Below are 20,001 nucleotides of genomic sequence, written 5' to 3' on the forward strand. Positions count from 1 at the left end.
CAAGTCCATACACTTTATTATAATATATACATGTTTCTTTACAATTTTTTACAGTGTTTATTGTAATTAAATTGAAGGTCATAACTCATATGATGTACCATGTGTGCTTATATATGTACATATGATAATGACAGTTGCTATATTCGTTATATACTATATAGTATTCACTTCATTTAAATATGTGCTATCACTCATTATTTATTATTCTTCCTATATCAGCAATCACTTTTTTTCTTTACGCACAGGTCCATTTCGGCGCCTGCATTTATCACTGATATATTTTCTTCCCACAAAAACACATTCCTATCCCATATTTTTGTATAATACATTCCACACACAATTATAGTTATATATTTATTTTTATTGTTTCTTTCATCATTAACCCCTTCCCGACATTTGACGTACATGTACGTCATGGAAAGCATTGACTTCCCGCAAAATGCCGTACATGTACGTCAAATGTTTGGCACCGGCTCAGAAACTGAGTCGGTGCCATCATCACCGGATCTCAGCTGTATCTTACAGCTGACATCCGACTGTAACGGCGGGGACCGAAATTAGCTTCGATCCCCGCCATTAACCCCTTAAGTGCAGCGCTCAAACGCGATCGCTGCACTTAAGGTGTTTGCAGCTCATCGGAGCCCCAGCAATGAAATTGCCGGGGTTCCGGTGGCTGCAATGGCAACCGGAGGCCTAATACTGGCCTCCCGGTCTGCCTAGCACCGAAGCCGGTCAAGATCCGCCCGGCGGCGGAGCCTGATCGGCTTCCGTAGCTGCCGGCAAGATGGCGCCGGGTCAGGAGCTGATCCGGCGTCATCAGCGGTGGATGTCAGCTGTACTGTACAGCTGACATCCACCTGTAACGGCAGGAACCGGAGCTAGCTCCGATCCCTGCCATTAACCCCTTCGATGCAGCAATCGAAAGCGATTGCTGCATCGTAGCGGTTACTAGCAGATCGCCAGCCCTGACAGGCAATCGGGACTGGCGACTGCTGTTATGGCAACAGGAGACACAATGGTCTCCTGCTCTGCCATTACGGAAGCCTATTAGGTCCCGCCGGGAGGCGAAGCCTAATCGGCTTGCTGTCAGTGAATGACTGACAGATCTAATACATTGCACTACATAGGTAGTGCAATGTATTAGAAAAAAAAAAATCTGACCGTTGGACCTTCAAGTCCCCTAGTGGGACTTGAAGAAAAGTGTAAAAAAAGTGTAAAAAAAAGTGCAAAAAATAAAAGTTTGAAAACAATAAAAGTTTCAAGTAATCAAATAAAACACAATCCCCCTTTTACTCTTATCAAGTCCTTTATTATTGAAAAATAATAATAAACCATATGTATTTGGTATCGCCACGACCGTAACGACCTGAGGTATCAAAATATTGTATTATTTATTGCACGCGGTGAACAGCGTAAAAAAAAACGTAAAAAACGTTACCAGAGTTTCTGTTTTTTAGTCACTTTGCCCTACAAATATTAGAATAAAAAGTGATCAAAAAGTCGCACGTATCCAAAAATGGTACCTATAAAAACTATAGCTCGTCCCGCAAAAAACAAGCCCTCATACACCTCCGTCGACAAAAAAATTAAAACGTTATGGTTCTCACAACTTTGCGACAGAAAAAAAATACATTCTTTTTACAAAAGTAATTTTATTGTGAAAAAAGTTGTAAAACATTAAAAAATGCTATAAATTAGGTATCGCCAGAATCGTACTGACCCGCAGAATAAAGTTAACATGTAGTTTATAACGCATGGTGAACGCTGTATAAAAAAACCGAAAGAAAGCTGTGCCAGAATTGCATTTTTTTGTTTACCTGGCATCCCAAAAAATAGGATAAAAGGTGATCAAAAAGTCACATGAACCCCAAAATGGTACCAATAATAACTACAGCTCATCCCGCAACAAACCAGCCCTCATACCGCTACGTCTATGAAAAATAAAATTAGTTATGGCTCCAATAAGTCAGGAAATAAAAAAATATGCAGTTGTGCCCGAGGGGAACATTTCTTCTGTTTGAAGAGGCGATTTATCAAGGACCTAAAATTAGGGAACCAGGAAAGGGAGGGCCCAAACATATCCGCTGGAAGCGACGGTGCCCGTATTATACCAGGACAACACTTCCCAGCAAAATTCCCCAAACTACAAAGGTGCGGTGTGTGGACCAAAAGGAGGATAAGAAATGACACCATTTATCAGTGCGACACCGGCCTGTGCGGAAAGGATTGCTTCACAGCGTAACACACATCTATGGATTATTATTATTTTTTCATACCACCTGACTATGCCCCTTATATACTCCGCCCCGCTTACATGTACCCCCACATTATAAAACACCAGCAATACTCAAACAAATTTAGTACCAAGCAAAATCCGCTCTCCAAAAGCCAAATGGTGCTCCCTCGGCTCTGAACCCTACAGCGTGCCCAAACAGCAGTTTCCTTCCACATATATGGCATCGTCATACCCGGGAGAACCCTTTTAGCAATTTTTGGGATGTGTGTCTCCAGTGGCATAAGCTTGGCATGACATATTTGCCACTGAATGGCATATCTAGGGAAAAATATAAATTTTTAATTTGCACCATCCGCAGTGCATTCATTTATGGAAAAGACCTGTTGGGTGAAAATGCTCACTACACCCCTTAATAAATGCCTTGACGGGTGCAGTTTCCATAATGGGGTCACTTCTCAGGGGTTTCTTTTTATTATTTCACATCTGAGCCTCTGCAGTTGTGAACCAACACTTTGTAAATCGCCAAATTAGGCCTCCACTCCGCATGGTCCTCTTCACTCCTGAGCCCTGTCTTATGTCCAGGCAAAAGATTAGGGCCACATGTAGGGTGTTTCTAAAACCGGGAAACACCGCATAATAATTAGAGGGCTGTCTTGTTATGGTGGCACAAGCCGGGCACCACATATTGGCATATCTATGGAAGAAAATCCCATTTTCACTCTGCAACATCGAGTGAACACTAATTTCTACAAAACACCTGCAGGGTTAAAATGCTTACTACACCCCTTGGTAAATGCATTGAGGGGTGTCGTTTCCAAAATGGGGTCACTTCTGGGGGGGTTTCCACTGTTTTGGGCCCACAGGCGCCCAGAAACCAATCCAGCAACATCTGCACTCCAAATTGCGGTCCTTTCCTTCTGAGCCCTGCCGTTTGCCCAAACAGCAGTTTATGACCACATATGGGGTATTGCCGTACTCGGGAGAAATTGCTTTACAAATTTTGGGTTCTTTTTTTCCTTTATTTGTTGAGAAAATGAAAAAATTTGCGCTAAAGCTACGTCTTATTGAAGAAAAAGGACTGTTTTTATTTTCACTGCCTAATTCTAATAAATTCTATGAAACGTCTGTGGGGTCAAAATGCTCACAATACACCTAGATGAATTCCTCAAGAGGTGTAGTTTCCTAAATGGAGTCCCTTTTTGGGCGTTTTCATTGTTTTGTCCCCTCAGGGGCTTTGCAAATGTGACATGGCCTCCGCAAACCATTCCTGCTAAATGTGATCTCAAAAAGCCAAATAGTGCTGTTTCCCTTCTAAGCCCTGCCGTGTGTCCAAACAGCCATTTATTACCACATGTGGGGTATTATTTTACTCGGGAGAAATTGCTTTACAAATTTTGTGGTGCTTTTTCTCCTTCAGTCCTTCTGGAAATGAGAAAAAATTAGCTAAACCTAGATTTTTTTTTAAAAAATGTAGATTATTATTTTCAGGGCCTACTTCCAATATTTTCTGCAAAAAAACTGTGGGGTCAAATCGCTCACTATACCCCTAGATAATTTCCTCAATGGGTGTAGTCTCCAAAATGGGGTCACTTGTGGGGGGTTTCCACTGTTTTGTCCCCTCAGGGGCTTCGTAAATGTGACATGGCCTCCGCAAACCATTCCTGCTAAATGTGGACTCCAAAAGCCAAATGGCGCTCTTTCCCTTCTAAGCCCTGCCGTGTGTCCAAACAACCGTTTATTACCACATGTGGGGTATTGTTTTACTCGGGAGAAATTGCTTTACAAATTTTGCGGTGCTTTTTCTCCTTCAGTCCTTGTGGAAATGAGAATAAATTAGCTAAACCTACATTTTCTTTGAAAAAATTTAGATGATCATTTTCACAGCCTACTTCCAATAATTTATGCAAAAAACCTGTGGGGTCAAAACGCTCACTATACCCCTAGATAATTTCCTCAATGGGTGTAGTTTCCGAAATGGGGTCACTTGTGGGGGGTTTCCACTGTTTTGTCCCCTCAGGGGCTTTGTAAATGTGACATGGCCTCTCAAACCATTCCTGCTAAATTTGAGCTCCAAAAGCCAAACGGCGCTCTTTCCCTTCTAAGCCCTGCCGTGTGTCCAAATATCCATTTATTACCACATGTGGGGTAGTGTTTTACTCGGGAGAAATTGCTTTACAAATTTTGTGATGCTTTTTCTCCTTTAGTCCTTGTGGAAATGAGAAAAAAAATCGCTAAACCTACATTTTCTTTGAAGAAATGTTGATTTTAATTTTCACGGCCTACTTCCAATAATTTCTGTAAAAAACCTGTGCGGTCAAAATGCTCACTACACCCCTAGATAATTTCCTTGAGGTGTCTAGTTTCCCAGATGGGGTCACTTTTGGGGGATTTTCACTGTTTTGGCACCGCAAGAGCCCTTCAAACCTGACATGGTGCCTAAAATATATTCTAACAAAAATAAGGCCCCAAAATCCACTAGGTGCTCCTTTGCTTCTGAGGCCGGTGCTTCATTCCAGTAGCACGCTACGGCCACATGTGGGATATTTCCAAAAACTGCAGAAACTGGGCAACAAATATTGAGTTGCATTTCTCTGGTAAAACCTTCTGTGTTATAAAAAAAATTGTATTAAAAATTAATTTCTGCCCAAAAATATGAAATTTGTAAATTTCACCTCTACTTTGCTTTAATTCCTGTGAAATGTGTAAAGGGTTAAGACATTTTCTAAATGCTGTTTTGAATACTTTGAGGGGTGAAGTTTTTAAAATGGGGTGACTTTTTGGGGGTTTCTAATATATAAGGCCCTCAAAGCCACTTCACAACTGAACTGGCCCCTGTAAAAATAGCCTTTTGAAATTTTCTTGAAAATGTGAGAAATTGCTGCTAAAGTTCTAAGCCTTGTGAGGTCATAGAAAAATAAAAGGATGTTCAAAAAACGATGTCAATCTAAAGTAGACATATGGGGGATGTTAATTAGCAACAATTTTGTGTGGGATTACTGCCTGTCTTACAAGCAGATACATTTAAATTGTGAAAAATGCTAATTTTTGCAATTTTTCACTATATTTTCGTGTTTTTCACAATTAAATACTGAATGTATCGACCAAATTTTACCACTATCTTAAAGTCCAATGTGTCACGAGAAAACAATCTCAGAATCGCCCGGATAGGTGAAAGCATTTCAACGTTATTACCACATAAAGTGAAACATGCCAGATTTGAAAAATGAGGCTCTGTCAGGAAGGTCAAAAGTGGCTAAAGAGGGAAGGGGTTAATTATTTCCTTACACAATTGAAATTTTCTTCTTTTTATCGCTATAACACAGTTCTATTTGCACACCTCACGCTGTATGCAATTCACTTTACACACTGACATTCTCTATATATCCATATCTCATATACTTTCTGTGCGATCTTTCCAGCCTAGTATAATAGTGAGAGCTCGTTTCTCCAGATCCGTCTCTACTCCAGTTCAATCCCTCCTAGCTGTATCTGTCCAATCGTGTTTGGGATAACATATGTTTTCTACCTCCAGGGATTAGCTGAGCGCTTATGGCCTCGTGGCTTTATGTGGATGGCCAGAGTTGGAGTGACCCCTCCGGATGACGTGGCGCCGGAAGTGCATCGCTGGACGTCTCTGTACCTTACGTATGTCGCCCTATAGAGGCTATTCCTGAATAATTAGCTTTTTACACCTCCCCACACATGATTGGATAATGGCCATTTAAATACCCGCTTCCGCTGGAGAGACACCACACCCGGACGAAGGTATTTCGCCGAAACGCGCATCGGGCTGGTGTCTCTGCAGTGCGGGAGTTACAACATGGGTAAGTGACCTGCTGGTTCTAATTGGCTACGAATAAATGGTTTAGCTGTACATATATTGTCACTAAGGTCTTTATACATTAGATGTATTGATCCATTGATGTGTTACCTATGACGACCACTGTGTTTTGACTTAAGCATATACACTACCGTTCAAAAGTTTAGGGTCACTTAGAAATTTCCTTATTTTTGAAAGAAAAGCACAGTTTTTTTCAATGAAGATAACATTAAATTAATCAGAAATACACGCTATACATTGTTAATGTGCTAAATGACTATTCTAGCTGCAAACGTCTGGTTTTTAATGCAATATCTACATAGGTGTATAGAGGCCCATTTCCAGCAATCACTCCAGTGTTCTAATGGTACATTGTGTTTGCGAACTGTGTTAGAAGGCTAATGGATGATTAGAAAACACTTGAAAACCCTTGTGCAATTATGTTAGCACCACTGTAAACAGTTTTGCTGTTTAGAGGAGCTATGAAACTGATCTTCCTTTGAGCTAGTTGAGAATCTGGAGCATTACATTTGTGGGTTCGATTAAACTCTCCAAATGGCTAGAAAAAGAGAGCTTTCATGTGAAACTCGACAGTCTATTCTTGTTCTTAGAAATGAAGGCTATTCCATGCGAGAAATTGCCAAGAAACTGAAGATTTCCTACAACGGTGTGTACTACTCCCTTCAGAGGACAGCACAAACAGGCTCTAACCAGAGTAGAAAGAGAAGTGGGAGGCCCCGCTGCACAACTGAGCAACAAGACAAGTACATTAGAGTCTCTAGTTTGAGAAATAGACGCCTCACAGGTCCTCAACTGGCAGCTTCATTAAATAGTACCCGCAAAACGCCAGTGTCAACATCTACAGTGAAGAGGCGACTCCGGGATGCTGGCCTTCAGGGCAGAGTGGCAAAGAAAAAGCCATACCTGAGACTTGGCTAATAAAAGGAAAAGATTAATATGGGCAAAAGCACACAGACATTGGACAGAGGAAGATTGGAAAAAAGTGTTATGGACAGACGAATCGAAGTTTGAGGCGTTTGGATCACACAGAAGAACATTTGTGAGACGCAGAACAACTGAAAAGATGCTGGAAGAGTGCCTGACGCCATCTGTCAAGCATGGTGGAGGTAATGTGATGGTCTGGGGTTGCTTTGGTGCTGGTAAAATGGGAGATTTGTACAAGGTAAAAGGGATTTTGAATAAGGAAGGCTATCACTCCATTTTGCAACGCCATGCCATACCCTGTGGACAGCGCTTGATTGGAGCCAATTTCATCCTACAACAGGACAATGACCCAAAGCACACCTCCAAATTATGCAAGAACTATTTAGGGAAGAAGCAGGCAGCTGCCATTCTATCTGTAATTGAGTGGCCAGCGCAGTCACCAGATCTTAACCCCATAGAGCAGTTGTGGGAGCAGCTTGACCGTATGGTACGCAAGAAGTGCCCATCAAGCCAATCCAACTTGTGGGAGGGGCTTCTGGAAGCATGGGGTGAAATTTCTCCCGATTACCTCAGCAAATTAACAGCTAGAATGCCAAAGATCTGCAATGCTGTAATTGCTGCAAATGGAGCATTCTTTGACGAAAGCAAAGCTTGAAGGAGAAAATTATTATTTCAAATATTTCTAACCTTGTCAATGTCTTGACTATATTTTCTAGTCATTTTGCAACTCATTTGATAAATATAAGTGTGAGTTTTCATGGAAAACACAAAATTGTCTGGGTGACCCCAAACTTTTGAACGGTAGTGTATTTGTGGGTGTTTCTGCCCACACAAAACAGCACACACGTGGTTACCACTACTCTTATGTGGCCCATACCTATCTTCATATGCATTGTATGTATACCCATGTGTCTCTTGCCTTGTAGGACACCGTGTTATTGCATTGTGTGTTTCATTTTTAAACTGTATTGTCTCATATTTGTTAATAATAAAGTATATATCTTTTACACTTTCTCTAAACAATTGTGTTAATAGCCTACAAAGAAGGTCAATATCTTGAATTTAAGAGGTCAATGCACCAAGTTTGTACTTGGCTATATACTAAATCTTTTGGTCTGATTTTCAGTCAACAAAAAAAGATTTGCTCCTGAATGTACCAATAGGTGATATTTCATAATTTATGCTGTGTTTCTCACAGATACAAGTGCACCTGGCGCTCCCAAATGGATCAGGTTTTTAATAATGAATTATCTTTGCATGTTTTTAATGGTCAGGGAAATATAAGCGAACTTCAAAATAAATATAAAAACCTACTCCACCGCAGAATGAAGATCTGGTGGAATAAAGTTTTTAGAGAACTATATACAAAGAAAACTTATCCCTAGAGGGTTGAGTGTCCAAATCTTTCCATCCTTTCAGATCAATGACGAAGTTTTTGTTACCCAATGGGAGGATGTGTGTAATAAGGGCTCGCAAAAATTTATGGAACTTCTTGTGGGACTTGATACAAAATTGTTGGCAGAATTAGATAATGAAATCGAACATATACAGTCACAATTGTCTTCTAAAATGTCAATAGAGAGTTGGGCATCGTTTAACCATACCCTCGACGAGCAGTTCCTTGACTAGGAAAAAGAGATCCAAGATATAAAATAAAAAAAACTCAGCAGAGATACAACTGATTTCACACACAAAAGGGTATATAGATGGAGCAAAAGCAAACACCCCACTTCTCTATATCGTTCCTCTTCTGTTCCTTCACTATCCTCCCAAAGTGAATCAGAGGGTATATCCTGCCAGCGATCATACCAACCATATAGCACGAGGTCAAAATGGAAAATGACGCAAAAACGGGACAAATAAGAGAAAACCTCAGAGGGAGGAACCCTCCAGCAGCCTCAAGGTAATCAATCTATCCATGTCATGAATTTTCCAAGTCTGATCTGGCGGTACTGAAAAAGGGGTTAACATTTTCCCCCTGTGCCAGATTTGACACTTTTACCACAATTAAAGATTTACACATTTTTGGTAGGCTGCTGATTTATAAGAAATTCTTCCATAGACCCGAATATGACAACATCTTTACCACCTTGGAAGAACAACAAACTATACATGCTTTGGAAGAACTTTTGAATGAAAAGGACACCCATACACTAGGTAAAGTACCCTTACCCCTGAGAATAAAATCAAAACGGTTTACATCATTGGCGTTATGTACAGCGGTGGATAGGTTTGTCAAGTCTGTAAGCAGGGAATTTGAGAAGATATCTAATAATGTCAAAGGTGATAATCTCACAAATCTTGAACGACAATGTCTCAAGAAAATGTAAAAAATGGATGATGTGGTCTTTAAAGCGGCCGATAAAGGTGGAAATATAGTTGTTTGGCCTTGTAATATGTACGAGGCTGAGGTCTACCGACAATTGCATAATGTAAATTGCTATAAAAAAATGACTTTCAATCCTTTGTCTGCTTACAGACTTGATTTACAGAAAATACTAAATGAAGTGGTGCAGAATAACACCATATAAAAAGAACTGAATGAAGCACTAACTGTATCTGAACCAACCATTCCAACTTTGTACCTTCTTCCTAAAATCCACAAAAACACCACAACTACACCTGGTCGACCAATCATTTCAGGTAGGGGAAGTCTAACGGAAAAAATCTGCTTGTTCATCGATTACCATCTTAAAAGGTATTGTTAAGAATCTACCATCGTATATACGAGATACAGCAGATCTTTTACAAAAGATCGACGGTATTAGCATTAATGAGGACATGTTACTAGTCACCTGTCATGTCGAATCACTATACACGAGTATTCGAGACACAGATGGCTTACGGGCAGTAGCCTACTTTATGACCATGGAGAACATGGAAACATGGCTTAGCAATCTAACGCTCAGTCTTTTAGAATATGTCCTAACGCATAATTTTTTCATATTCAATGGGTCTTTTTACCTGCAGCTCTAGGGAACAGCAATGGGGGCAGCATGCGCTCCCTCATATGCCAACCTGTTCCTGGGTCTGTGGGAGAGGGTCCTTTTGGATAATGGTCTGGATGTCTCAATGGACCAGGTCATATTTTGGGCCACGTACATCGATGACATCCTGATCATCTGGAAGGGCAACCCAGTATCTTTGGAGAATTTCATTAACAATCTAAATAAAAAACAATCTGAATGTTAAACTGACATACCAATACGACAAAAATCAAATAGATTTTTTGGAAGTCAGATTATTTAAGGATTCACAAGGCTTCCTTCAAACTGACGTTTTTAGAAAATCAACTGCAGTAAATGCATTTCTCCATGCGTCCTCCTCTCATCCTATACAGACGATACGAGCTGTACCCATGGGACAATTTCTCAGGATCAGAAGGATATGCTCTTCAGAAAAAAAAATTGAAAAACAAGCCCATGATCTCACAAATCGTTTTTTGAGCCGTGGATATAGTAAGAGATCCATAAAGAAGGCTTATCATCACGCAAAAACTACTCCAAGAGAAAACCTTCTATTCCCCAAGAATGAGAAATTAATGGACTCACGGGTAAGATTTACCACCAATTATCACTCACGGTGGTCCCAGATAAGTAAAATTTTGAGAGAGTTTTGGCCTATTCTTTCAGATCCCACCTTTGAAAGATACATCACCAAATTCCCATGCATCTCTGCCCGTCGTTCGCGTAATCTGAGAGATTACATTGTCAGAAGTCACTATCAATCTAAGAACTCGAAATTTCCCTTTGGGACGAAGGGCCCCAAATGGGGTTGTATCCCATGTGGACATTGCATTGCTTGTCCGAATATTGAAAGGGCAACCACCTTTGTGGATGCAAAAGGTGAGAAAACTTACGATATCACACATCATATTAACTGTTCCACAAAGGCGGTTGTATATTATGCCACATGTCCCTGCCCTAAAATATATATCGGCCTTACATCTAAGGAACTTAAGGTACGATATATTGTAGGAGCAGCTGAAGTTGAATCCATAGACAAATTGAAACCCATAGCTCGTCATTTCAAGACGCATCATGCCTGCAACCCCAAAAATTTAAAGGTAAGGGGGATTGATTGCATTAAGGTTGGCATTCGGATGGGTGACATTTGCCAAAAATTGGCACAATGTGAATCCAAATGGATTTGGATTCTCAACACCATGCATCCATAGGGTTTGAATGAAGTTCTCAGTTTCGCGCCATTTCTCTGACCATGGATCTCGAGCGTATCCATTTTTTATCTGATTCCATACAGCTATTTATTGATTTTTTTATATGTTTTTAACTCGTTTCTTTCTTTCTCCTTTTTTCACTAGTTAGATAGACAGACGGAGTTGAGATTACATTCTTTTTTACTGGAATGATGGATGTGGACATTGAGAGACGACCTTTCGGAAGAAAAACATGGACTCTGGATAGAATCTTCATAATACAATATTAATTACTGCTCCTGTCCATGAGTGTGATAATCAAATTTTCGTCCTATTTTGGATTCAAGTCCATACACTTTATTATAATATATACATGTTTCTTTACAATTTTTTACCGTGTTTATTGTAATTAAATTGAAGTTCATAACTCATATGATGTACCATGTGTGCTTATATATGCACATATGATAATGACACAGTTGCTATATTCGTTATATACTATATAGTATTCACTTCATTTAAATATGTGCTATCACTCATTATTTATTATTCGTCATATTATCAGCAATCACTTTTTTTCTTTACGCACAATTTTTTTCACATTTTTTCACATTGAAATTTTTTCTTTTCACATGACATAACAGGTCCATTTCGGCGCCTGCATTTATCACTGATATAATATTTTCTTCCCACAAAAACACATTCCTACCCCATATTTTTGTATAATACATTCCACACACAATTATAGTTATATATATATTATTATTGTTTCTTTCATCATTAATTATTTCCTTACACAATTGAAATTGTCTTCTCACTTTTTATCGCTATAACACAGTTATATTTGCACACCTCACGCTGTATACAATTCACTTTACACACTGACATTCTCTATATATCCATATCTCATATACTTTCTGTGTGATCTTTCCAGCCTGGTATAATAGTGAGAGTTCGTTTCTCCAGATCCATCTCTACTCCAGTTCTGTCTCTCCTAGCTGTATCTGTCCAATCGTGTTTGGGATAACATATGTTTTCTACCTCCAGGGATTAGCTGAACGCTTACGTCGGGGGGAAATGTTCGTGATGCCTTGCGGCCACGTGGCTTTATGTGGATGGGCGGAGTTGGAGTGACGTGTGCACTCCTGCTGTGACCCCTCCGGATGACGCGGCGCCGGAAGTGCATCGCTGGACGTCTATGTACCTTACGTATGTCGCCCTATAGAGGCTATTCCAGAATAATTTGCCTTTTACACCTCCCCATGATTGGATAACGGCCATTTAAATACCCGCTTCCGCTGGAGAGACACCACCCCCGGACGAAGGCATTTCACCGAAACACGCATCGGGCTGGCGTCTCTGCAGTGCAGGAGTTACAACATGGGTAAGAGACCTGCTGGTTCTAATTGGCTACGAATAAATGGTTTAGCTGTACATATATTGTCACGAAGGTCTTTATACATTAGATGTATTGATCCATTGATGTGTTACCTATGACGACCATTGTGTTTTGACGTAAGCATATATATGTGGGTGTTTCTGCCCACACAAAACAGCACACACCTGGTTACCGCTACTCTTATGTGGCCCATACCTATATTCATATGCATTGTATGTATACCCATGTGTCTCCTGCCTTGTAGGACACCATGTTATTGCATTGTGTGTTTCATTTTTAAACTGTATTGTTTCATATTTGTTAATAATAAAGTATATATATTTTACACTTTCTCTAAACAATTGTGTTAATAGCCTACAAAGAAGGTCAATATCCTGAATGTACCAATAGGTGATATTCCAATACAGAAGAAGATTCGTGAGGTCTGCAGACTGCCCGAGGGAAGGCTGCCAGGCCGAGGAGACAGTGTGTCACATTTTTTGGACTTGCGATTTTGCACAACATTTTGGAAAAAGATATTCCCTCTAATAGAAAAGATGGCAGACCTAAAAGACTTATGATGATATTTTATATGGACTATTTGGGTACCCGACCGCGAATCAGAAGATTATGGCATGGAAGACTATGAATTGTGCCAAAGAAACTCTGTGGAAGGCTAGGAACATCCTTCTTTTTAAACATGATGTTTTATCAACTGATGATGTTTTAGTTCTATGTTTTAGTGAAATGTATTTATATTATTTGACAGGAAAGCAAATGCCACCCTTCTAAGCAAATGGTTTGTGACTGTGTAGGCTGCGGCTTGGCAGGATGTTCTGTTTGTATGTTAACCTGATGTATTCTGACATTTACAGCACTGTGTTGGTTAATGTCTGGAAGAATGACCGCTTTCCGGTTTTGTCGGGGGTTAGACAAGGCTGTCCTCTTTCACCTCTCCTTTTTGTTTGTGTTATAGAGCTCTTCGCAGAGGCTATCCGGCAGAATGGAGAGATCAGAGGGATTACCGCACCAGGTCCAGGACACTTAGAGGTCAAGTGCTTGCTGTACATGGATGACCGTCTTCTGCGCTGACCAGCGTTCGGTGACTGCAAGTGTCCAGACCTGCGAGGAGTTCGGACAACTGCAGGAAGTCAGAAGCTATGCTCTTCGGGAACTGGTACCTGTCTTCTGCCACCTTCCCATTTACCATCAAGCCGGACTTCATCAAAATTCTGGGAGTCTGGTTCGGGAAGGAAGTTACAGCCCTAAAGTCGTGGGAAGAACGCTTGACCAAAGTCAATCAGAGAATCAGACTGTGGAGCCTCAGACAACTCACTATTGAGGGTGTTGTGGATAATTAAAAGTCAAACAGTTGCTCCAGATTCATTCATATTTATTTCCTCAAGAGAAGGTTTCCCAGCAGTGTCATAATGATGTCACTCAGCAAGTGATGGCAGACTGCATGTTCCATACATTATGAGTGGGTTTATATACAGATTTTTAGACTGAACTTTCACTACATAAGCTATAATATTTTCTCTTGATTTGCACAAAACAAATTACATTCACAATATTTTCCTATCAAGTCAGTAAATGGTAAGTCCTTATCATCTTCTGTATTCTGTAAGGAGCGCGTAGAGGGTGGGGTCTTGAGTCATCAATTTTCCCTCAGCCTTTATTCTTGCTGATTCAATTCCTTAACACAGCAAAAACAGAAATACATTCTCTCAAAACGTCATTCTTATATTTAAGTAAAAATGGCGGTATAGAATAGAAGACAAAATGGTGGAATTAGTTCATTTCTTTCACATTTCACCCTTTTGATATCATTATCACACATATATATTATTATTATTTTCACTAACTATCATCCTTCCTATCCTGGAAACCACCCCCGAGACAGTCCGTACTTCACAGAGTATACAGATAAGCTGCATAGACCATGAGATGTCAAACATCTATTCTTCACTGTTTCTTGGTAGCGATTTCCACTAAATCGTCCATACATTGACTTATCTCCACTCTTTACCCTGTCCTTTGTATGTGAAGGCTGCACTTGTATTAGGATATAACTATTCATCTGTATCATTAGACACTGTGCCCTTGTCTCATATTTTGGACCCAGATTATTTATTTACCTTGCCCTGGATTATTCCTGGGAGTTTCTCCTGTTGTGCTGTTTTGGAACTACAGAGTCCTTTTGTAATTTTTTTACATTTTATGTGTATTTATGTGTCAATAAAGATATTTAATTTTATTACAATTGTCTATTTAGCTCCTTCATCTCCTTTTGTTTATATATGTATCTATAGGAGTTGCCCTTTCTTGGTATTTAGGGAGGATGCTTTAACCATTTAGCACCTAGCCCCTTACTTCAGTTGCCATATGAGCCCCCTTTTTGTGTATTTAATATTGTATTCTGTGTTTCTCACAGCAACCGGCTGTCAGCAAAAGATGAACTTCAGAGCACGTGATGAATCATGGCTGATACAATTGGACCAAATATTTAATGAGGACCCTGCTTTAGTCCCAGTAATTGGTGGTAGGGATAGTAGAGAGCTTTTTAACAAACTAAAGCTCCTTTTGAATAAGAGAATAAAAATTTGGTGGAACAAAGCTTTCCTTGCCAAATATATTTCTAGGGGTTTGATTCCCAGAGGTTTGAGGGTTCAAGTGTTCCCTTCCTTTAATGTAGAACATGACGATATAAAAAAAAACCGTGGGAGTCCCTAGCCGACACCTGTTCTAGGGGTTTTATGGACCTCCTGGTTCAATCCAATATCAACACACCCTTTTTGAACTAGAAAAAGATATTGAAGATGTCCAGGCAATTTTGAAAAAAGACTTTTCAAATGAGATACAGACCAAGATACAAGAGGATGTAGATAGGGAACACGCTAAATGGGAGAAGGATATATGTACGACCAAATCAGGGAAATTCAAAAGAGACTTGCTGGACTATACATCCAATAAAGTCTATAGATGGCATATGAGACAAGGTCGTTCTAGATCTAGATCCTTTTCCCATTCTAGATCCTCATCTACATCATCTCGAATTTCAGGTGATGATAGCTACAAGATTAGGAACATTAATGTCAATACTAATGCTGGGACTAATCAGGGACTCCCCGTTTCAAGACGGCACTATGACAGAAATGCCAAACAAAAAAATATACGACAACACCAGCAGGATAAGAACCCAGCGAATAAATTGGAGGTAATTAACCTATCCTCTCACACTCTCTCTGATGCCCAAATTGAGGTCCTGAGCAAGGAATTGACTTTTTCACCTACCAACTCTTTCAACTTTTTTACAGCACTAAAAGATATTCACCTATTTGCGCGCAAATTGGTTCTAAAAAAAGCTATACAACAGGAGCTCAGACACCTTAACGATCACTAGTGAGATGGAAAGAGAGGCTTTACAAGCCTTAGAGGATTTGTTGCGTGAACAGACGGCAGAGGTAATGGGCTAATTTCCAAAATCTGTGCTGCCCAGGTCCACGAGGTTTCCCCCTTTGTCTCTGTGCCCTCAAGTGGAGATCTTTACCAAAGTGGTAATAAATGAATTAAAAAAACTATCCACAATTAGAGGAGTGGATAATCTTACACGCACGCAGAGGAAAGCATTGAGTGATTTACAATCCTTGGATGACGTTGTAATAAAACCAGCAGATAAAGGGGGGAACATCGTGATCTGGCCGGCACTTTAATACGAAAAAGAAGCTTTTAAACAACTACGTGACAAACAGACTTGCGTTAAACTTACACATAGCCCTCTGTCTGTTTTTTCCTCAGACCTAGTCAAGATCCTTGACAAAGCCCTGGATAGGGGAACTATCCCAAAGAAATATATGAGGGACTTGTCATAGAAGAGCCAAAGATCCCTACACTTTACCTCCTACCCAAAGTGCATAAGAATCTTTTGGACCCCCCGGGACGTCCGATCGTGTAAGGTATGGGTGGTCTCTGTGACCCAATTTGTTGATCACTATCTTAAACCTTTGGTCGCTGAGCTACCCTCATACGTAAAAGACACGACGGAGGTCCTGGGGAGGTCAGATGGAATTCAAATAGAGTCAGACATGCTATTGGTTACGGCTGACGTAGAGTCTTTGTATACATGCATACGGCATTGCGACGGTTTGGAGGCGGTCCGCTTTTTCCTGGAGATGAGCAACCGGGATGGCGATATGTCCAAATTCATCCTGGAACTTCTTCAGTACATTCTGACCCATAACTTTTTTGTATTTAAGGACCACTACTATTTACAAACTAGAGGCACTGCGATGGGCGCGGCCTGTGCGCCATCCTATGCGAACCTGTTTCTTGGCCTCTGGGAGAGGCAGGTTTTTCATGGGGATGGCGCTCGGGCCGCTGAACATGTACAGTGTTGGTTTCGATATATAGATGACATTCTATTTATTTGGCAGGGGTCAGAATGTAGTTTGGCTGAATTCATGTAGCAGTTAAATTCAAATTCTTACAACATCAAATTAACGTACAAATCCCATAGACAACAGATAGATTTTCTTGATATAGGGATTTTTGCTGATGGTGATGGTTTCCTCCAGACTGATGTCTTCCGGAAATCCACTGTTAGGGATCTGCCAGGTACTACGTCTAGGTATACTCCTGGGATTAATCAATCCACACCTGAGGCCAGACCTGTTAGACTGACACCGTCTCCCACCAACCAGGGTGGCAGGCACAGGAGTGGGAGAGCCTATTGCGGCCTGGTCAGTCGGAGTTAGCTCCGCCCCCTGTCCTTTATTACCTGCCGTGTTCTCTTCCTCAGTGCTTGTAATTCTTCTGGATTTCTGGCCCCACTGCTGCTTGCTCCAGCCTGCTTCTGCCGTGCTTCTGCCTTGCTGCAGTTCCGCTTAACCTGCTTCGCTTTGCCCCTGGCTTGCTTCCTTCTCCATGCTCACGTTGGTATACTCCACTTCATCCTGGTCCTGACTATTCATTTACCGCTCCGTTTCCTCGCGGCGTTCCGTGGGCTACTGCCCCTTCCCTTGCGTGTTCCCTGTTTGTTCTCCCGTGCACTTAGACAGCGTAGGGACCGCCGCCCTTCACCTCCTTCCTGCCATTACATAATTACAAGCCCATACCTAGTCTACCATTCTCCTACGCTGACGCTATCATGGACCCCCTTGAGACCCTGACCCAGCAGATGCAGGGCCTCTCCCTACAGGTCCAGCCCCTGGCCCAGAGGGTCAACCAGGGTGACGCTGCCTTAGTAGTACCCCTCACCTCTAGAACCCGACCTCCAGTTACCTGACCGATTCTCAGGGGACCGTAAGACGTTTCTCTCCTTCCGGGAGAGTTGCAGACTGTATTTCCGCCTAAAACCCCACTCCTCAGGTTCCGAGAACCAGCGGGTGGGTATCATCATATCCCGACTCCAGGAAGGGCCCCAAGAGTGGGCCTTCTCCTTGGCTCCTGACGCCCCTGAACTTTCCTCTGTTGATCGTTTTTTCTCTGCCCTCGGACTCATTTACGACGAGACTGACAGGACTGCTTTAGCCGAGAGTCAGCTGGTGACCTTACGTCAGGGTAGGAGACCGGTTGAGGAATACTGTTCTGATTTTAGAAAGTGGTGCGTAGCTTCTCGGTGGAACGATCCGGCCCTAAGGTGCCAGTTTAGGTTAGGATTATCTGACGCCCTGAAGGATCTGCTGGTTAGCTACCCCTCTTCTGACTCCCTTGGCCAGGTTATGGCCCTAGCACAGACATGGGCAAACTACGGCCCGCGGGCCACATACGGCCCGTTAGGCTTTTTAATCCGGCCCGCCGAACTTGTCCAAATAATAGTAAAAACCTCCTTTTTTTTCCCCTTTCCCTGCAATGCCCACGTTTTCCCAATAGATGGCGCACTCAAAACACATTGACCGTTGTTAACCCCTTAACGCCGAAGGACGGATATATCCGTCCTCAGCAGCTGCTAGTTCGCGCAGGAGGACGGATATATCCGTCCTGTGATCGCGCGGGTACTTACAGTTTACCCACGCGATCAGCGGCAGGAGCACGGCTGTTATACACAGCCTGGCTCCTGCTGCAACTGCCGGAATCGAAGCACGCGCCGATTCCGACAGTTTAACCCATTAAATGCCGCTGTCAACAGTGACAGCGGCATTTAATGTGTTTGACAGAGGGGGGAACTCCCTCTGTCTCCCGATCGGCGCCCCCGCAAACAAATCGCGGGTCGCCGTCGGGTTTCCATGACAGCCGGGGGTCTAACAAAGACCCCCAGGTCTGTCTTCAGCATCTGCCTGTTAGGCGATGCCAGAGGCATGACCTAACAGGTTGCCTGTCAGTTTTACACTGACAGGCAATAATGCTTTGGTATACGAAGTATACCAAAGCATTATATATGCGATCGGCATATCGCATAGTGAAGTCCCCTGGTGGGACTAAAAAAAAAAAAGTAAAACCGTTAAATAAAGTTTGTGAAAAAAAAAATAAAAAAAATTACAGTCAAAGTAAAATAAAACTACTTTTTTGCCCCAAAAAGTGGTTTTATTTAATAAAACGGTCAAAACAAATCACACATACACATATATGGTATCCCCGCGATCGTAACAACTTGACCAATAAAATCAACACATTAATTAAACCGCCGGATGAACGGCGTCCAAAGAAAACGCAAAAAACAACGGCAAAATTCTCTCTTTTCTCCCATTCCCCCCATAAAAAATAAAATAAAAGTTCATCTATAAGTCCTATGTACCCCAAAATAGTACTAATGAAAACTACACATTGTCCCGCAAAAATCAATCCCACGTACGGCCACATCGACGGAAAAATAAAAAAATTACGCCTCTTGGAACGCGGCGATGCAAAAACAAGTAATTTTTTTTCTAAAAGGGTTTTTATTGTGCAAACGTAGAAAAAACATATAAAACCTTTACACATTTGGTATCCCTGTAATCGTGCCGACCCATAGAATAAAGTTAACATGTTATTTACGCTGCATAGTAAACGGCGTAAATTTATAACGTGAAAATTAATGCTGGAATAGCTGCTTATTTTCAATTCTCTCCTAAAATAAAGTTAATAAAAGTTAATCAATATGTTATAAGCATCTAAAAATGGTACAATTACAAAATACAACTCGTCCCGGAAAAAACAAGCCCTTATACGGCTATGTCGACGGAATAAAAAAAGAGTTACGACTCTTGGAATGCGACCGTGGAAAAACAAAAAATAATCCTTGGTCATTAACGTGCAAAATGGCCCGGTCATTAAGGGGTTAATGTGGCGCGTATTTCTCTTTATTTCACTTTAATTTTCACTTCGTTTCATGTCACCATTAAGCCCTTCGGTTTTCAAAGAGTACAATATCAGCCGTCACTTTGCCACGAAGCATGCAAACTATGCTAGCAAGCAGTCAACACAAGAACGGGCGGCTACTGCTCAGAGGTTGGCAGCTAATTTACAGAGTCAACAGAACTTTTTTCTTG

Source organism: Rhinoderma darwinii, chromosome 13 (genome assembly GCF_050947455.1).
Source record: "Rhinoderma darwinii isolate aRhiDar2 chromosome 13, aRhiDar2.hap1, whole genome shotgun sequence".
Classification (NCBI taxonomy): Eukaryota; Metazoa; Chordata; class Amphibia; order Anura; family Rhinodermatidae; genus Rhinoderma; species Rhinoderma darwinii.